This window comes from Canis lupus, chromosome 20 (assembly GCF_048164855.1).
Source record: "Canis lupus baileyi chromosome 20, mCanLup2.hap1, whole genome shotgun sequence".
Classification (NCBI taxonomy): domain Eukaryota; kingdom Metazoa; phylum Chordata; class Mammalia; order Carnivora; family Canidae; genus Canis; species Canis lupus.
The window spans coordinates 24,725,613-24,745,101 of NC_132857.1; the positions used below are offsets into that span (position 1 = coordinate 24,725,613).

The following is a 19,489-nucleotide window of genomic DNA, read 5'->3' on the forward strand; positions in this document are numbered from 1 at the left end:
ATCCTTAAAGCATCAGGAGATAAGAAATCCCTGATTTTATGGGGAGGAGTATTAGGGTGACAGCAGACCTCTCCACAGAGACCTGGCAGGACACAGGGGTGGCAGGATATATTCAGGGTCCTAAATGAGAAAAACATGCAACCAAGAATACTTTATCCAGCAAGGCTCTCATTCAACTTGGAAGGAGAGATAAAGAGCTTCCAAGACATGCAGGAACTGACAGAATATGTGACCTCCAAACCAGCTCTGCAAGAAATTTTAAGGGGGACTCTTAAAATTCCCCTTTAAGAAGAAGTTCAGTGGAACAGTCCACAAAAACAAGGACTGAATAGATATCATGATGACACTAAACTCCTAGCTTTCAATAGTAACTCTGAACGTGAATGGGCTTAATGACCCCATCAAAAGGTGCAGGGTTTCAGACCGGATAAAAAAGCAGGACCGATCAATTTGCTGTCTATAAGAGACTCATTTCAGACAGAAGGACACCTACAGCCTGCAAATAAAAGGTTGGGGAACCATATACCATTCAAATGGTCCTCGAAAGAAAGCAGGGGTAGCCATCTTTATATCAGATAAACTAAAACTTACCCCGAAGACTGTAGTGAGAGATGAAGAGGGACACTATATCATACTTAAAGGATCTATCCAACAAGAGGACTTAACAATTCTCAATATATATGCCCAGAATGTGGGAGCTGCCAAATATATCAACCAATTAATAACCAAAGTTAAGACATACTTAGATAATAATACACTTATACTTGGTGACTTCAGTGTAGCTCTTTCTACTCTCGATAGGTCTTCTAAACACAACGTCTCCAAAGAAACAAGAGCTTTAAATGATACATTGGACCAGATGGATTTCACAGATATCTCCAGAACTTTACATCCAAACTCGACTGAACACACATCCTTCTCAAGTGCACATGGAACTTTCTCCAGAATAGACCACATACTGGGTCACAAATCGGGTCTGAACCAATACCAAAAGATTGGGATCGTCCCCTGCATATTCTCAGACCATAATGCCTTGATATTAGAACTAAATCACAACAAGAAGTTTGGAAGGACCTCAAACACGTGGAGGTTAAGGACCATCCTGAATAAAGATGAAAGGGTCAACCAGGAAATTAAGGAAGAATTAAAAAGATTCATGGAAACTAATGAGAATGAAGATGTAACCTTTCAAAATCTTTGGGATGCAGCAAAAGTAGTCCTAAGGGGTTAATGCATTGCAATACAAGCATCCATTCAACAACTAGAAAGATCTCAAATACAAACGCTAACCTTACACATAAAGGAGCTAGAGAAAAAACAGCAAATAGATCCTACACCCAGCAGAAGAAGAGAGTTAATAAAGATTCGAGCAGAACTCAATGAAATCGAGACTAGAAGAACTGTGGAAGAGATCAACAAAACCAGGAGTTGGTTCTTTGAAAGAATTAATAAGATAGATAAACCATTAGCCAGCCTTATTAAAAAGAAGAGAGAGAAGACTCAAATTAATAAAATCATGAATGAGAAAGGAGAGATCACTACCAACACCAAGGAAATACAAACGATTTTAAAAACATATTATCAACAGCTATACGCCAATAAATTAGGCAATCTAGAAGAAATGGACGCATTTCTGGAAAGCCACAAATTACCAAAACTGTATCAGGAAGAAATAGAAAACCTAAACAGGCCAATAACCAGGGAGGAAATTGAAGCAGTCATCAAAAACCTCCCAAACACAAAAGTCCAGGGCATGATGGCTTCCCAGGGGAATTCTATCAAACGTTTAAAGAAGAAACCATACCTATTCTCCTAAAGCTGTTTGGAAAGATAGAAAGAGATGGAGTACTTCCAAATTCGTTCTTGAGGCCAGCATCACCTTAATTCCAAAACCAGACAAAGAGCCCACCAAAAAGGAGAATTATAGACTAATATCCCTGATGAACATGGATGCAAAAATTCTCAACAAGATACTAGCCAATAGGATTCAACAGTACATAAGAAAATTATTCACCATGACTGAGTAGGATTTATTCCCAGGACACAAGGCTGGTTCAACACTCATAAAACTATCAATGTGATTTTGCAAGTGACATATCAGATAAAGGGCTAGTTTCCAAGATCTATAAAGAACTTATTAATATCAGCACCAAAGAAACAAACAAGCCAATCATGAAATGGGCAAAAGAACAGAAATCTCACAGAGGAAGACATAGACATGGCCAACACCCACATGAGAAAATGCTCTACATCACTTGCCATCAGGGAAACACAAATCAAAACCACAATGAGATATCTCCTCACACCAGTGAGAATGGGCAAAATTAACAAGGCAGGAAACTACAAATGTTGGAGAGGATGCAGAGAAAAGGGAACCCTCTTACACTGTTGGTGGGAATGTGAACTGGTGCAGCCACTCTGGAAAACTGTATGGAGAATCCTCAGAGTTAAAAATAGACCTCCGTACGACCCAGCAATTGCACTGCTGGGGATTTACCTCAAAGACGCAGATGCAATGAAACGCTGGGACACCCGCACCCTTAGGTTCAGAGCCACGATAGCCACACTGCGAAGGGGTCTCGGTGTCCATCAAAGATGAATGGATATGGAGGGTGTGTGGTCTCTGTACAAAATGCAAGATTACTCAGCCGTTAGGAATGACAAACACCCACCATTTGCTTCGACATGGATGGAACCAGAGGGTGTTACAGCTGAGGGAAGAAGGCAATAGGTGAAGGACAAACATTATATGGTCTCATTCTTTTGGGGAGTATGACAAAAATAGTGAAAGGGAATAGAGGTGAAAGGAGAAAAAAATGAGTGGGAGATGGCAGAGAGGGCAGAATAGGAGAGACTCCTAACCCTGGGAAACGAACAAGGGGTGGAAGAAAGAGAGGAGGGCGGGGGGTGGCGGTGACTGGGCGACGGGCACCGAGGGGGGAACTTGATGGGATTAGCACTGGGGGGTTACTCTCTATGTTGGTAAAACGAACTCCAATAATAAATAAACCGATAAACTCACAAACTTCCCGAGACACAAAAGTCCAGGGCCAGTAGGCTTACCAGGGGAATTCTATCCAATGCTTCAAGATGAAAGCATACCTATGCTACTAAAGCTGCTCCGAAAGATAGAAAGAGATGGAACACTTCCAACCCCGTTCTTGGAGGCCGGGGTCACCTTAACTCCAGAACCCAAGAACCCTCCAAAAAGAAGAATCCTGGACCGATGTCCCTGATGAACGCGGATGCACACCTTCTCCACAAGATACGACCCAACAGGTTGCAACGGGACATTATTAAGAAGTTACTCACCATGACCCAGTGGGGTTTATCCCTGGGGTGCAAGGCTGCTTCAGCACTCGGAGAGCACTCCATGTGCTTCTTCAGATCTGCAAGAGAGAAAACAAGAACCAGATGATCCTCTCAAGTGACGCAGAGGAAGCATTTGACAAAATACGGAATCCATGCCCGATCCAAACGCATCAGAGTACAGAGATACAGGAAACGTCTCTCAGCATCTTCCAAGCCATCTCCGAAAAGCCCGTGGCAAATTATCATTCGCAATGGGGAAACACCGGAAGCCTTGCCCTGAAGAACAGGCACGAGACTGGGATGTCACTCTCACCACTGCTATTCTCAGCATAGTACGAGACGTCATGGCCTCAGCAGTCAGGCAACAAAACGAAACAAAAGGCATTGAAACTGGCAAAGAAGAAGTCAACAACTCCCTCTTCGCCAATGACATTATATTGTACCTAGAAAACCCAAAAGACTCCACCACATGATTGCTCAAACTCCCTACAGCAAGTTCGGCAGTGCGGCAGGATACAAACGTGGGGCCCAGAAACTAGTGGCCTTTCTACATGCGAACAAGGAGACCGAGGAAAGGGACATCGAGGAAAGGGTCAACCCCAATTATACAACTGCAGCACCCCCAAAAAAGCATGAGCTACCTAGGAAGAACCCTAACCAAAGGTGTAAAGGGTTTCTACCCGAAACACTGCAGAACAAGTCTGAAGGAAACTGAGGAAGAAACAAAGAGATGGAAAAGGTTCCATGATGCTGGATTGGAAGAATTAATATTCAGGAAAATGTCAATGTGACCCAGGGCAATCGACACAACTAATGCAATCCCTGTCAGAAATACCATGGACTCTCTTCAGAGAGCTGGAGCAAGTCATCTGAAGACTGGTGTGGAATCCGAAAAGACCCCGAACGGCCACAGGAAGAGTAGCCAAGAAAACCACTGCGGGGGCAGCACAATGCTGGATTTCACGTTGTGCCACGAAGCTGTTACCGGCAAGACAGTGTGATACTGGCACAAAGACAGGCATACCGATCAATGGAACAGAAGAGAGCATCCAGAGGTGGACCCTCAACTCTATGGGTAACTAATATTCGGCCAGGCAGCAAAGACCTTGCAGGGGGAACAAAAAAGACAATCTCTTCAGTAAATGCTGCTGGGAACACTGGACAGCCACACGCAGAAGAATGAAACTGGATCATTCCTCTCACACCATACACAAGGATAAACTCAAAATGGATGAAGGATCTAAATGCAAGACAAGATTCCATCAAAATCCTAGGGGACAACACAGGCAACAACACCATTCTTGATCTGGTCCACAGCAACTTCGTGCAAATTACATCAGCCATGAAGGCCAGAGAAACAAGAGCAAAAATTGATCGCTGGGACTTCACCAAGATGAGCAGCTTCCGCACAGCAAAAGAAACACTCAAAAAACTTAAAGCCAACGCACAGAATGGGAGAAGTTATGTGCAAATGACCCTGTCAGGTAAAGGGCCAGTATCCAAGATCTCTGAAGAACTTCTGTAACTCCACAGCAAAGAGACCAAGGATCCAATCTGGTAGACGGGCAAGAGACGTGAACGGAAATGTCACAGAGGAAGACGTAGGCGTGACAGACAAGCACATGAGACAATGCACCGCATCACTGGCCGTCAGGGAAATACAGGTCAAAAGCACAACGAGATCCCACCTGACGCACCAGTGACCGCGGTGAACGTTAACAAGACAGGAAGCAGCGAATGTCAGTGATGATGTGGCGAAAGGGGAACCCTCTTGCACTGCTGGTGGGAATGTGACCTGGTGCAGCCACGCCTGGAAAGCCGAGTGCAGGTGCCTCAGAGAGGTAACAACGGATCTACACTGTGATCCAGCATGGGGGTGCACTGGTGGAGATGTACCCCAATGATACAGATGCAGGTAAATGCTGGGACACCTGCACCCCGAGGTTTCGAGCGGCAACATCCATGATAGTCACTCTGTGGAAGGAGCCTCGGTGTCCATCGAAAGATGAATGGATAAGGAGGGTGAGTGGTCTCTGTACACAATGGAAGATTACTCAGCCGTTAGAAACGACGAACACCTACCATTTGCTTCGACCTGGATGGAACCGGAGGGTATTAAGGCTGAGGGAAAGAAGACAATCGCGAAGGACAAACATCATATGGTCTCATTCTTCTGGGGAGGATGAAAACAATAGTGAAAGGGGAGAGAGGGGAAAGGAGAAAAAAATGAGTGGCAGATAGCAGAAAGGTAGACCGAACAGGAGAGACTCCTAACCCTGGGAAATGAACAAGGGGTGGAAGAAAGGGAGGAGGGTGGGGGGTGCGGGTGACTGGGCAACGGGCACGGAGCGGGGCACTTGATGGGATGAGCCCTGGGGAGTTATGCTCTATGTTGGCAAAATGAACCCCAATAGGAAATAAGAAACACACCTATAAAGAAACACACAAACCTCCCGAGACACAAACGTCCGGGGCCAGATGGCTTCCTAGGGGAATTCTATCAAACGCTTCAAGAAGAAATCATACCTGTGCTACCAAAGCTGCTCCGAAAGATAGAAAGAAATGGAATACTTCCAAACTCGTTCTTGGAGGCCAGCGTCACCTTAACTCCAAAACCCAAGACCCCCCCCACCCAAAGGGAGAATTCTGGACCGATGTCCCTGATGAACACGGATGCACACCTCCACAAGCTATGAGCCAACGGGATCCAACAGGACATTATTAACAAGTTACTCACGATGACCCGGTGGGCTTTATCCCCGGGGTGCAAGGCTTCTTCAGCACTCAGAAAGCACTCAAGGTGCTTCATCAGATCTGCAAGAGAGAAAACAAGAACCAGATGATCCTCTCAAGAGACGCAGAGGAAGAAGCATTTGACAAAACACAGCATCCATTCCTGATCCAAACGCTTCAGAGTACCGGGATAGAGGGAACGTCCCTCAGCATCTTCAAAGCCATCTACGAAAAGCCCGCGGCAAATTCTCATTCCCAATGGGGAAACACTGGGAGCCTTTCCCTGATGACCAGGCACGAGACGGGGATGTCCACTCTCACTGCTGCTATTCTCAACATAGTACGAGACGTCATGGCCTCAGCAATCAGGCAATGAAAAGAAATAAAAGGCATTCAAATCGGCAAAGAAGAAGTCAAACTCTCCCTCTTCACCGATGACACGATACCGTACCTAGAAAACCCAAGATGGCTGGAACTCCTACAGCAAGTTTGGCAGTGTGGCGGGATACAAACTCGGGACCCAGAAACCAGTGGCCTTTCTGTAAGCGAAGAATGAGACCGAGGAAAGGGACATCGAGGAAGGGGTCAACCCCATTTATACAACCGCAGCACCCAAAAAAAGCATGAGCTACCTAGGAATAAACCTAACCAAAGGGGTAAAGGATTGCTACCCAAAACACTGCAGAACATGTCTGAAAGAAACTGAGGAAGACACAAAGCGATGGAAAAAGGTTCCATGCTCCTGGTTTGGAAGAATTAATATTGGGGAAAATGTCAACGTGACTCAGGGCAATTTACACAAATAGTGTAATCCCTCTCAGAAATACCATGGACTATCTTCAGAGAGCTGGAAAAAATCATCTGAAGACTTGTGTGGAATCAGAAAAGACCCCGAACGGCCACGGGAATAGTAGCCAAGAAATCCAATGCAGGGGGTGGGGGTGGGGCAGCACAATGCCAGATTTCAGGGCGCGCCTCAAAGCTGTGAGCATCAGGACAGTGTGGTACTGTCACAGAAACGGACACATGGATCAATGGAACAGAGGAGAGCATCCAGATGTGGACCCTCAACTCTACGGGCAACTAATATTTGGCCAGGCAGGAAAGATGGGAAAAAAAAGACAGTCTCTTCGATCAAGGCTGCTGGGAACACTGGACAGCCACATGCAGAGGAATGAACCTGGACCATTCCTCTCACACCAAACACAAGGATAAACTCAAAATGGATGAAGCATCTAAATGTGAGACAAGATTCCATCAAAACCCCCCGGGAGAACACGGGAAACAACACCCTTCTTGAACTGGGCCACAGCAACTTCTTGCAAATTACATCAGCCACAAAGTCCAGAGAAACAAGAGCGAAAATGGATCGCTGGTACTTCATCAAGATGAGCACTTTCCGCACAGCAAAAGAAACACTCAACATAACTCAAAGGTGGCCCACAGAATGGGAGAAGAAGGTATGTGCAAATGACCCCGTCAGATAAAGGGCCAGCATCCAAGATCTCTGAAGAACCTCTGCAACTCCACAGCAAAGAGACCAACCATCCCATCCAGAAAACGGGAAAAGTCACGAACAGAAAAGTCACGGAAGAAGACCTATATGTACATGGCCAACAAGCAGGCAAGACAATGCTCTGGGTCACTGGCCATCAGAGTAATAAAGGTCAAAACCACAATGAGATGCCACCTCACACCGGTGAGAACATTAAAAAGACAGGAAACACCAAATTTTGGGGAGGCTGTGGAGAAAGGAGAACGTTTTCAAAATGCAAAAATTTCAGAGGTAGCCATACTCACCTGACAGGGACCAAGCGGGAGGGGCGGGCTCCTGGCCAGGCTGGGGTGCTTAGGGAGGGACCTGAGAGCTGGGAGGGGGAGGGGGGCGGAGTAAGAGCCAAGGGCTTGGGGAGGCTCCTGGGGCCCAGCAGCCCAGGCCCTCAAGCCACCGTCCCAAGGCCGTGCCCTGACATTGCAAGGTGCCTGCACCCTAACCCCTCTGAGCGCACGCACATGGGTTCCGCGGTACCTCCCTGAGCCCGGGGGAGGGGCCCCGCACCCTCCCTGAGCCGCCCAAAGGAGACCTGGCCTGACCTGTAGGAGGCCCCACCGCCGCCCCCCTCCGCCAACAGGTCCCACCACTCCTTCCCCGCAGCCCTCTGCCCGGCACCCTGGCGGCCCAAAGGGTGTGGGTCCGGCTCGCCACGGGGCCACCTCCATGCAGCCCCAAGGCCCGCTGTCCCCCTCCCGGTCCCTCCCAGGCACCCGCTGCGCCACAAGCGAGGGTCAGATGCCCCTCGCACAGCCACCCCAGGGCCCGTCACACCTCCCGGGGCCCACGCTGACCTGCGCGCAGGGGGCCGAGGCCTGCAGAGCCGCTGCCGCGAGCCCGGAGCGCGGGGAACCGCGGGGAACCGCGGGCCTGGACTGGGGGTGCGGCCGCGCAACCTCCTGCCGTGCCCAGGTCTCTGCATCTGCGCACAGCTCCTCCTGCGGCCACGCCCCGGCCCCCTTCAGGTCACGCTCGGGCTCAGGCGCAGGGGCAAGCTCCTGGAACCCTGTGGCCTCACCCCCGCTCCCGCCCCTGGGCCCGCCCCCCGCACAGAGGCCCGCCCTTCGCGGAGTTCAGAGCGGAGTGGAGAATGCCTATGCCTCTGCCGGGTAGTCTGGTCAGGCGCTGGGTTTGAGGCCTTGAGCCCCCCGCTCAGTCCCAAGGGACTCCTGCTCATGGAGGCACGAAGCCTCTCTCTGGCTCTGTGTCTCCCTCCCTGTCCTTCCGTCCGGGTCTCTGTCTCTCCCTCCCGGTCTCACTCTCTGTCCCTCCTGGTCTGGCCCTGTCTCCCTCCCTATCTCTCAATCTTAGCCACAGCAATCAGACATCAAAGAGAAATAAAGTGCATCCGGAATTGCAAGGATGAAGTAAAACTTTCACTATTTGCAGTTGACATAATAGTACACACAGAAAACCTTAAACACTCCTTCAAAAACATTCTATAGCTGAGAAATAAATTTGTAAAGTCACAGGATACAAAAACAACACACAGAAATCTGTATCATTTCTATACACTAATAATGAAACAGCAGAAGGACAAATTAATAAAATAATCCCATTTACAATTGAACCAGAAATATTAAAATACCTAGGAATAAGCTTAACCAAAGAGGTAAAAGACCTATACTCTGAAAACTATAAAACAATGATTAAAGAGTTGAAGATGACACAATTGGAAAGACATTCCATGCTTATGGATTAGAAGGCCAAATACTGGGATCCCTGGGTGGTGCAGCGGTTTGGCGCCTGCCTTTGGCTCAGGGCGCAATCCTGGAGACCTGGATCGAATCCCACGTTGGGCTCCCGGTGCATGGAGCCTGCTTCTCCCTCTGCCTGTGTCTCTGCCTCATTCTCTCTCTCTCTGACTATCACAAATAAATAAAAATTTTAAAAAAATTTAAAAAAAAGGCCAGATACTGTTAAAAGGTCTATGCCAACCAAAGAAATCTACACTTTGGATGCAATTCCTATCAAAATATCACCGGCATTCTTCACAGAGCTAAAACAATCCTAAAATTTATATGGAACCACAGAATACCCCAAGCAGCCGAAGCAATCTTGGAAAAACAAAACAGGAGGTAACACATTCCAGACTTCCAGTTCTATTACAAAGCTGTAGTAACTCAGAAAGTATACTGTTAGTACAAAATGGACACACAGATTAATAAAACAACACTAAAAAATCTATAATTATATGATCATTTACTCTCTGACAAAGCAGGAAAAAATAATGGGAAAAAGTCTCTTCAACAAGTGCTGTTGGGAAACTGGATAGCTACTTGCAAAAACAATGAAAGTAGGCCATTTTCTTACACCATACACAAAATATACTCAAAATGTATCAAAGACCTAATTGTGAGATCTGAAAGTATAAAAATTCTAGAAGAGAGCAATTTCTCTGGTATTCCTGTAGCGACATTTTTCTAGACATGTCCCCTAAACTATGAGGATGCAGCAAAGGTGGTCCTAAGAGGAAAGTATATAGCAACACAGGCCTTTCTCAAGAAACAAGTTGCAAAGACACAACATAACCTGAAATCTAAAGGAGCTGATAAAAGAACAACAGATAAAGCCTAAATCTAGCAGGAGAAGAAAAATAATAGAGTGGACCATAAAGCAATGATATGGGGGAAAAAACAGAAAAGATCAATGAAATTAATAGCTGATTCTTCGAAAGAATTAATAAAATCGATAAATGCCTAGCCAGACTTATCAAAAAGAGAAAAGAGAAAGGACTCAAAGAAATAAAATCATGAATGAAAAAGAGATCACAAGCAACACTGAAGAAATACAATTATAAGAGAATATTGTGAGCAATTATATCCCAACAAATTAGGCAATTTGGATGCATTCCTAGAAATATATAAACTACTAAAACGGAAACAGGAAGAAATAGAAAATCTGAACAGAGCCATAACCAGCAAAGAAATTGAATCAGATCTCAAAGGTCTCCTAACAAACAAGAGTCCAGGGCCAGACGGCTTCCCAGGGGAATTCCACCAAACATTTAAATAATTAGTACCTATTCTGAAACTGTTCCAAAAACTAGAAATGGAAGAATAACTTCCAAACTCATTCTATGAGGCCAGCATCAATCCCAACACCAAATAAAGACCCCACCCAAAAGAAGTACAGATCAAAGATCCCTGATGAATATGGATGCAAAAATTGTCACCAAGATAGTAGCAAATTGGATCCAAAAGTTCATTAAAAGGATTATTTACCATGACCAAAAGGAATTTATTCCTGAGATGCAAGGGTGGTTCAACAGTTGCAAATCAACATGATACACAACATTAATAAAAGACAAAATACAGCATTCTTTCTTGATTGAAACTCACTGCAGTATAAAGACAGAAGGAACTTACCTCAGTATCCTAAAAGCCATACAAAAAATCCACAGTGAATATCATCCTTAACAGGGAAAAACAGAGATTTTCTTCCAGGGTCAGGAATAAGACAGGGATGTCCACTCTCACTGCTGTTCAACATAGTGCTAGAAGTCCTAGCCTCAGAAATCAGACAAATAAAAAGCATCCAAATTGGCAAAGAAGTCAAACTTTCACTATTTGTAGACAACATGATACTTTATATAGAAAACCCAAAAGATTCCATCCCAAAATTGCTTGAACTGATGTAGGAATTCAGCAAAATCGCAGAATATAAAATCAATGCACAGAAGTCAGTTGCATTTCTATACACTAAACATGAACGGATGAAAGAAATGAAGGAATGGATCCCACTTACAATTGTCCCCCAAACCATAAGACACCTTGGAATAAACCAAAGAGGTAAAGGATCTGTACTCTGGATACTATGGAATGCTTATGAAAGAAATTGAGGAAGACATAAAGAAAAGGAAAAACATTCCATTCTCATGCATTGGAAGAACAAATATTGTTAATGCTACCCCAAAAGTTGTCTATTGCTACCCAGAGCAACCTACACATTCAGTGCAATCTCTATCAAAATACCAATTTTTAAAAGGTTTTATTTATTTATTCATGACATACACAGAGAGGGAGAGAGAGAGGCAGAGACACAGGCTGAGGGAGAAGCAGGCTCCATGCAGAGAGCCCAACGTGGGACTGGATCCCGAATCTCCAGGATCCGGCCCTGGGCTGAAGGTGGCGCTAAACCGCTGAGCCACCTGGGCTGCCCGCATTAGCATTTTTTACAGAGCTGGAACCAACAACTCTAAAATTTTTTAAAATAAATTTATCTTTTATTGGTGTTCAATTTGCCAACATATAGAATAACACCCGGTGCTCATCCCGTCAAGTGCCCACCTCAGTGCCCATCACCCCCACCCCCCACCCTCCTCTGCTTCTACCACCCCTAGTTCGTTTCCCAGAGTTAGGAGTCTTTCATGTTCTGTCTCCCTTTCTGATATTTCCCACTCATTTTTTCTCCTTTCTCCTTTATTCCCTTTCACTATTTTTTATCGTCCCCAAATGAATGAGATCATATAATGTTTGTCCTTCTCCAATTGACTTATTTCACTCAGCCATAATACTCTCCAGTTCCATCCACGTCGAAGCCAATGGTGGGTATTTGTCATTTCTAATGGCTGAGTAATATTCCATTGTATACATAAACCACATCTTCTTTATCCATTCATCTTTCTATGGACACCGAGGCTCCTTCCACAGTGCGGGTATTGTGGACATTGCTGCTACAAACATCAGGGTGCAGGTGTCCCGGCATTTCATTGCATCTGTATCTTTGGGGAAAATCCCCAACAGTGCAATTGCTGGGTCCATAGAGCAGATCTATTTTTAACTCTTTGAGGAACCTCCACACAGTTTTCCAGAGTTGCTGCACCAGTTCACATTCCCACCAACAGTGCAGGAGGGTCCCCCTTTCTCCACATCCTCTCCAACATTTGTGGTTTCCTGCTTTGTTAATTTTCCCCATTCTCACTGGTGTGAGGTGGGATCTCATGGTGGTTTTGATTTGTATTTCCCTGATGGCAAGTGAGCGGAGCATTTTCTCATGTGCTTGTTGGCCACGTCTATGTCTTCCTCTGTGAGATTTCTCTTCATGTCTTTTGCCCATTTCATGATTGGATTGTTTCTTTGCTGTTGAGTTTAAGAAGTTCTTTATAGATCTTGGAAACTAGCCCTTTATCTGATATGTCATTTGCAAATATCCTCTCCCATTCTGTAGGTTGTCTTTGAGTTTTGTTGATGGTATCTTTTGCTGTGCAAAAGCTTCTTATCTTGATGAAGTCCCAATAATTCATTTTTGCTTTTGTTTCTCTTGCCTTCATGGATTAATCTTGCAAGAAGTTACTGTGGCCAAGTTCAGAAAGGGTGTTGCCTGTGTTCTCCTCTAGGATTTTGATGGAATCTTGTCTTACATTAAGATCTTTCATCCATTTTGAGTTTATCTTTGTGGATGGTGCAAGAGAGTGGTCTAGTTTCATTCTTCTGCACGTGGATGTTCAATTTTCCCAGCACCATTTATTGAAGAGACTGTCTTTTTTCCAGTGGATAGATAGTCTTTCCTCCTTTGTCGAATACTATTTGGCTATAAAGTTGAGGTTCCACTTCTGGATTCTCTATTCTGTTCCATTGATCTATGAAACAACCCTAAAATTTGTATGAAACCAGAAAAGACCTCAAATCACCAAAGTAATGTTGAAAAAGAAAACCAAAGCTGGAGGCAGCAAAATTCTGGACTTCAAGCTGTATTACAAAGCTCTGATCATCAAGACAGTATGGTTCTGATACAAAACAGACACATATATCGATGAGACAGAATAGAGAACCCAGAAATGGACCATCAACTCTACGGTCAACTAATCTTTGACAAAGCAGGAAAGAACATCCAGTGGAAAAAGACATTTTTTCAACAAATGGTGTTAGGAAAATTATACAGCCACATGCAGAAGAATGAAACTGGACCACTTTCTTACACCATACACAAAGATAAGCTCAAAATGGGCGAAACACCTAAATGTGAGACAGGAATCCATCAAAATCCTAGTGGAGAATACATACAGGCAGCAATCTGTTGAACTCAGCCGCAGCAACTTCTTTCTAGACATGTCTCTGGAGACAAGGGAAACAAAAGCAAAAGTGAACTACTGAAACCTCATCAGGATAAAAATTTTTGCACAGTAAAGGAAAAAACCAACAAAACTAAAAGGCAACTATGGAATGGGAGAAGATATTTGCAATGATCTTATCAGGTCAAGGGCTAGTATCCAAAATCGATAAAGAACTTATCAAACTCAAGCAAAAAATTCAGTTGAGAAATGGACAGAAGACATGAACAGACGTTTGTCCAAATAAGACATACACATGGCCAACAGACACATGAGAAAATGTTCCACGTGACTTGTCATCAGGGAAATACAGATCAAAGCCAAAATGAGATGCCACCTCACACCAGTCAGAATGGCTAAAATTAACAAGACAGGAAACAACTGATGTTAGCAAGGATGTGGAGAAAGGGAACCCTTTTACACTCTTGGTGAGAATGCAGACTTTTGCAGCCTCTGTGGAAAACAGAATGGAAGTTCCTCAAAAACTGAAAAATAAAACCATCCTACCACGCAGTAATTGTACTATTAGGTATTTATCTAAAGGATACAAACATAGTTATTCAAAGTAGCTCAAGCAGTCCAATGTTTATAGCAGCAGTGCGTACAACAGCCAAAATATGGAAAGAGCCAAGATGCCCATTGAGAGGTGAATGGAGAAGCAATATATATGGATATAATATGGAATATTACCCAACCATCAAAAAGAATGAAATCTTGCCATTTGCAGTGATGTGACTAGAACTAGAGGGTATGATGCTAAGTGAAGTAAGTCAGTCAGAGAAAGACAGATACCATAATATTTCACACATACGTAAAATTTAAGAAATAAGACAGATGAACATAGGGGAAAGGAAGGAAAAATAAGATGAAAATTGAGAGGGAGGCAAACCATGGGAGACTCTTAACACTAGGAAACAAACAGGGTTGCTGGAGGGGAGGGGAGTGAGGGGATGAGGTAAATGGGTGATGGACATTAAGGCAGGCACATGATGTAATGAGCACTGGATGTTATATGCAACTGATGAATCACTAAGCTCTGCCTCTGAAACTAGTAAAACTATTCGGACTGTATCAAAACAAAATGCTTCTGCACAGTGTAGGAATCATCAACAAAACTAAAAGGCAACCTATGAAATGGTCTGGGGATATAGTGCACAGCACGGTGACTATAGTTAACAATATTATATATTTGAAAGTTGATAAGAATGTAAACCTTAAAAGTTCACATCACAAGAAAAAGAATTTGTAACCATGTGAGGTGTGGATGTTAATTAAATTTATTGTAGTAATTTCACAGTATATATATATATATATTTCAAATTAATATGCAGTACACTGTTTACTGGAATTTAAATAAAAATATTTTTAAACTGTTATATTCTTTACATTTATGCAATATTACATGTCATTTATATGTCAATAAAGCTGGAAAAATTAATTTTTAAAATTGTTTTTACGTTTTCCATCCACACCTCAGAGACAGTGCTATTATCCTTATTGGGCTTTTCGTTGGTTAATTTACATTCTTAAAAAAAAAAATTTACATTCTTGAACTTGTACTATCTCATTATTCCTTGGCTCAAAGACCTCCAGTAGGCAGGAAGATACAAAACAATAATAAAAGTAGCCAAGAATTACCATGTTTGTGAAATCACTTAATTCTCACAGCAACTCCATGATATAGGGACTACTACCATGATCATCTTGTAGCTTAAAGATAAAGAGGGGCATGGAAAGCTGAAATAACATCCACTTTGGAAGAGCTAGTAACAGAAGGGGTAGGAATTTGAACCCAGTTAGGGATGAATCTTATGTTCATCCATAAACCCACTTCCTTAAACTACCTCTCTACAGTTTACAAGAACAGTTGTTGCCTCAGGAAGACTACACCCTGGAACATCCTCACTCAGAAAACAATCACAGGATGTAGAAGCCACCAGAAGGCAGGTAACTTCCACTTTTTATTCTATACTTCTACATTCTGAGGGTTTTTTTGCAACAAACATGTATTCTTTGTAATGATCATTATCCATAAAGATGGTACTTAAAATGGAAGACAGGGCATGACAAGTTTTTCAAAGAAAAGGATAAATTTAGCCCCAAGATCACAAAACTAAGGAGTATGCCCCCACACTCTCCCTCTATCTCTGGTAAGCACCAATCTATTCTGTTTCTATCAATTATTATGTAAGTGAGATTATAAGTGTTCGTCATTCTCTGACTTATTTCACCTAGCATAATTCCTCCAATGTCTATCCATGTTGTCATAAATGGCAAGATTTTCTTTATGGCCAAATAGTATTCCTTCATCCATTCATTTGTTGATAGATACTTAGGTTGTTACCATTGGATAGCTATGGTGAATAATGCTGTGATGAATATGGGGTGTAGACATATTCAGGGTGGTGATTTTGTTTCATTAAGTTATATATCCAGAAGTGCATCTATTTATAGTTTCTTGAGGACCCTTCCTACTGTTTTCCATAGTGGCTGTCCCAATTTCCACTCTCAGATGGACCGCTTTCAGACAGTAAAGAGTGTCCCTGAGGAGAGCAGTGCTAGCCACTTGGATGGACACATGAAAGGACAAAGTTAGAGGGACCCAGGTAGAAGGAATGGGGCACTGAGAGGGGGGAATCCAAGGGCTTCTGTTCCTGTTATGACTTTGATTGCACCTCCAAAAGAGATATATTGAAGTCCTAAGCCCTGGATACCTGAGAATATGATCTTATTTGGAAATAGGGTCATTGCTGATGTTATCAGTTAAATGAGGTCATACTGAAATAATGTGGGCCCCAACCTAATACGGCTAGTGTCCCTATCCCTATAAAAAGAGGAGGGAGACACACAAGGGAACTCCATGTGAAGATGGAGGCAGAGATCAGAGTGATGTGTCTATAAGCCAAGGGGTGACAAAGATTGCTGCAGCCACCAGAAGCCAGGACAAAGGCATGGGACAGTATCTTCTCCACAGCCTCCTGAAGGAGCCAACCCTGCTGGCTCCATGTTCAGACTTTTAGATGCCACAACTGTGAGAATACACATTTTTGTTGTTTAAGCTACCTGGTTGGTGGCACTCTGTTATGGTAGTCCTAAGAAACCAAGACAGTTACCTTCATAATTTGAACCCAAGATGCCTCCCTGCTGCACACCTTCACACACACACCACCCTGTCCAAACTTTCATTCATAGCCCTCACATGAAACTTTCTAGTTTTTGACTTCTAGGCTTATTTTGTTAACTGGAAAACTTCCATATCTTCATCCTAACTCTTTTTCATTCACCCTTATATGTTCTGCCCATTACATGTTCGTATGGGGTTAGAAAATACCTTCTGGTCCTGTGAATTAGTGAGTGGGGAAGAGTGCTTTAAGCTGGTAGTAAGAAGTAGTTAGGGTGACATTTTCTCTCTTATAGTCATTTCCTTTCATGATCCCATGGCAGCTGGATGTAGAGTCTTGATTCTCACTGAGCAGTGGTCTCAGGGAAGCATCCCTATGCTGGGCCAAGAATCCCACCCAGACCTGCACATAACCTTTACCTCCCCTGGTTTACTGGCAAGATTGTCTGAGCATCACAATGTTGTGCACAATGCCCTGCACATCAGGACCTGCAGCCCTACTTCTTGTTATCAGGCCACCTGCCGGTACATCCTTACTCTGACTTGCCCACGTCTCAGATGAACAGTGGTGGGCCTCAGGATGACACCTTACTCTTAGCTCTCCAGACTGGCTTTTGAGGAGTTCCATCCCCACCTCTTGAAATAACCAAAAATCTGGGATTCAGGGTTGGGACCCTCATTCTTGGTATTGGTGGTTTCTCCACATGACAACTGCCTTTTCATTTTCCCTCTAGGCCTCAGGGAGTGGGATTTTCACAGGCTTACATGAATCTTACCTGAATCCCATTTATCTTCCAAGCCTCAGGTTCAGAAAAATGCTGCCTATCTGTGCTCTTGAATTACGAGCTCTATGAAAAGTGACGAGTGAGAGCATTATAGCAGCAGCTATAGCTAAACTTTATTCAAATCTAGTCATGCTAGCATTGTTCTAGGTGCTTTGAGCCTAGGCACTCTGGCTCCAGAATCCAGGTAAAAAAAAAACTGTAAGCTTTTATACTTCCCTTAGGCCCAGGTTCTTAGAAGGGATATGATAGATATTGGTGAGTACATCAAGGGCCAGAAATTGAGGGGGAAATGAGTAACTGGTTGTCTTTCTCCAGGGTGGGTTCCACCATGAACACTGCCTGTGCTCAACCCAATTCTATCACTTCCAGACCCTTCTCTGCCTTCTCAAACTTCGACCTAACTTTGGTCATTTGACATGTTCAGAAAAGGGTGGAATTTTGATGAGTTGGACATCTGCCAGGTATATAAGTGAATACCATAAAGAGGGCTTGAGTGTGTTTATGAAGCTTTTATTTCCTCCTCCGCCTAAGCATGACATAGTCTATCCTTGGAAGAAGTACAAACACCATCTGTCCCTTGTCAAGCCCAGTGACCAGAGGGCTTGGTCACTCAAAGAACCTGTACTCTTGGGTGGCAGGCTACCAGGGATTGTGCAAGCATTGGGTGGCCCCAGGCTGGGGGTGGACAACTTGACACCATCACATCTCTTTGGTCTGTGTCTTCCTACGTGTTTTTAGGGGTAGACAGTAATAAAAATTCCCTGCCTGAAATGATAGTCAGTGACTGAAGAACTAATGTTTCCCTCTGCCCTGGCTTCTCTTCATTTCTATCTTTCTCTTTAGAATGAGAAAGTTGGCTGTGACACCCTGTTTCAAAGACTCACATCCGAGGAAAATCCATTCTCAACAAGGCAGAAGATCAGGCCATTTGAGCATGCCCTGTGCCAATGAAAGCACATGTTCAGTTGTATACATTTGCCCTTGCTTTCAGATGTTTTTATTCTCGGTCTGCATCCTTCACCTTGAGATTTTAGAAGCTAGAAACACTTTCTTCTACTTAGTTGTAAGTCAGATGCTATTGCATGGAAACTTCATGGTCTTTAGCCTGCAGGGTGGACAGCAAGTTAGAGATGACAGCCATGTGTTATCCTGGTATCAGCCAGGCTAAGTACTGCTAAGTACTAAGAGGCTAAGTACCGCTGCTATACCAAGTGACTCCAAGGTGTCAGAAGCTACAAAATTAAAGATTTCTTGCTCACACCATCTGGGTCAGCCGCATGTCTACTCTAAATCATATTAACCTGGGACTCAAGTTGATGGAGAAGATGCTTTCTAAAGAATTGCTGGGTGTCATGGTGGAGGGAAGAAAGAGCATGGAGATTAACACCACTGAACTGTGCAATTAAAAATGTTTAATATAGGGACGCCTGGGTGGCTCAGCTGTTGAGCATCTGCCTTTGGCTCAGGGCATAATCCTGAAGTCCCAGTATCAAGCCCCACATTGGACTCCCTGCATGGAGCCTCCTTCTCCCTTTGCCTGTATCTCTGCCTGTCTCTCTCTCTCTCTCTGTGTGTGTGTGTCTCATGAATAAATAAGTAAAATCTTTAAAAATTTTTAAGATAGTATTTTTTTACCTTATATGCATTGTACCACAATAAAAAAATGAAGAGAGATAGAGAGAACCATACTCCAAGTATACCCTAGCTTCTGCTGGAACATAGAATACACATTTCTGCTCACATTTTAGTATTCAGAGCAAATCATATGACCATGTCTATTGTCAGTGAGACAAGGAAGTATACTCTACCCTAACAGTGTCAGTGAATCTCTGAAGATACTAATACATTCTCTCAGACCCTGTTTCTTTTCACGAGCAAGCCCTTGGCTATTCCTCTAAGAACTGGGGAGGTAGGGCAGCAACAGATAGAGCTAG

The 19,489-nt window shown here is 43.8% G+C and overlaps 2 long non-coding RNA genes across 7 annotated transcripts in view; one reads left to right on the forward strand and one right to left on the reverse strand.

Annotated features, from left to right (window-relative positions):
• The window catches only part of LOC140611774 (uncharacterized), a 192,221-nt gene that overhangs the window by 87,767 nt on the left and 84,965 nt on the right, over nucleotides 1-19,489 (reverse strand). For all 4 annotated transcript variants that reach the window (XR_012012978.1, XR_012012975.1, XR_012012977.1 and 1 more), the window contains 2 exons: nucleotides 6,050-6,126; nucleotides 3,313-3,389 (listed from right to left, as the gene is read on the reverse strand). This is a non-coding gene — a long non-coding RNA (uncharacterized lncRNA). The remainder of the gene's footprint in view (nucleotides 1-3,312; nucleotides 3,390-6,049; nucleotides 6,127-19,489) is intronic.
• Nucleotides 1-19,489, forward strand: part of LOC140611773 (uncharacterized) — a 74,265-nt gene that overhangs the window by 49,012 nt on the left and 5,764 nt on the right. For all 3 annotated transcript variants that reach the window (XR_012012974.1, XR_012012972.1, XR_012012973.1), the window contains one exon: nucleotides 15,504-15,596. This is a non-coding gene — a long non-coding RNA (uncharacterized lncRNA). The remainder of the gene's footprint in view (nucleotides 1-15,503; nucleotides 15,597-19,489) is intronic.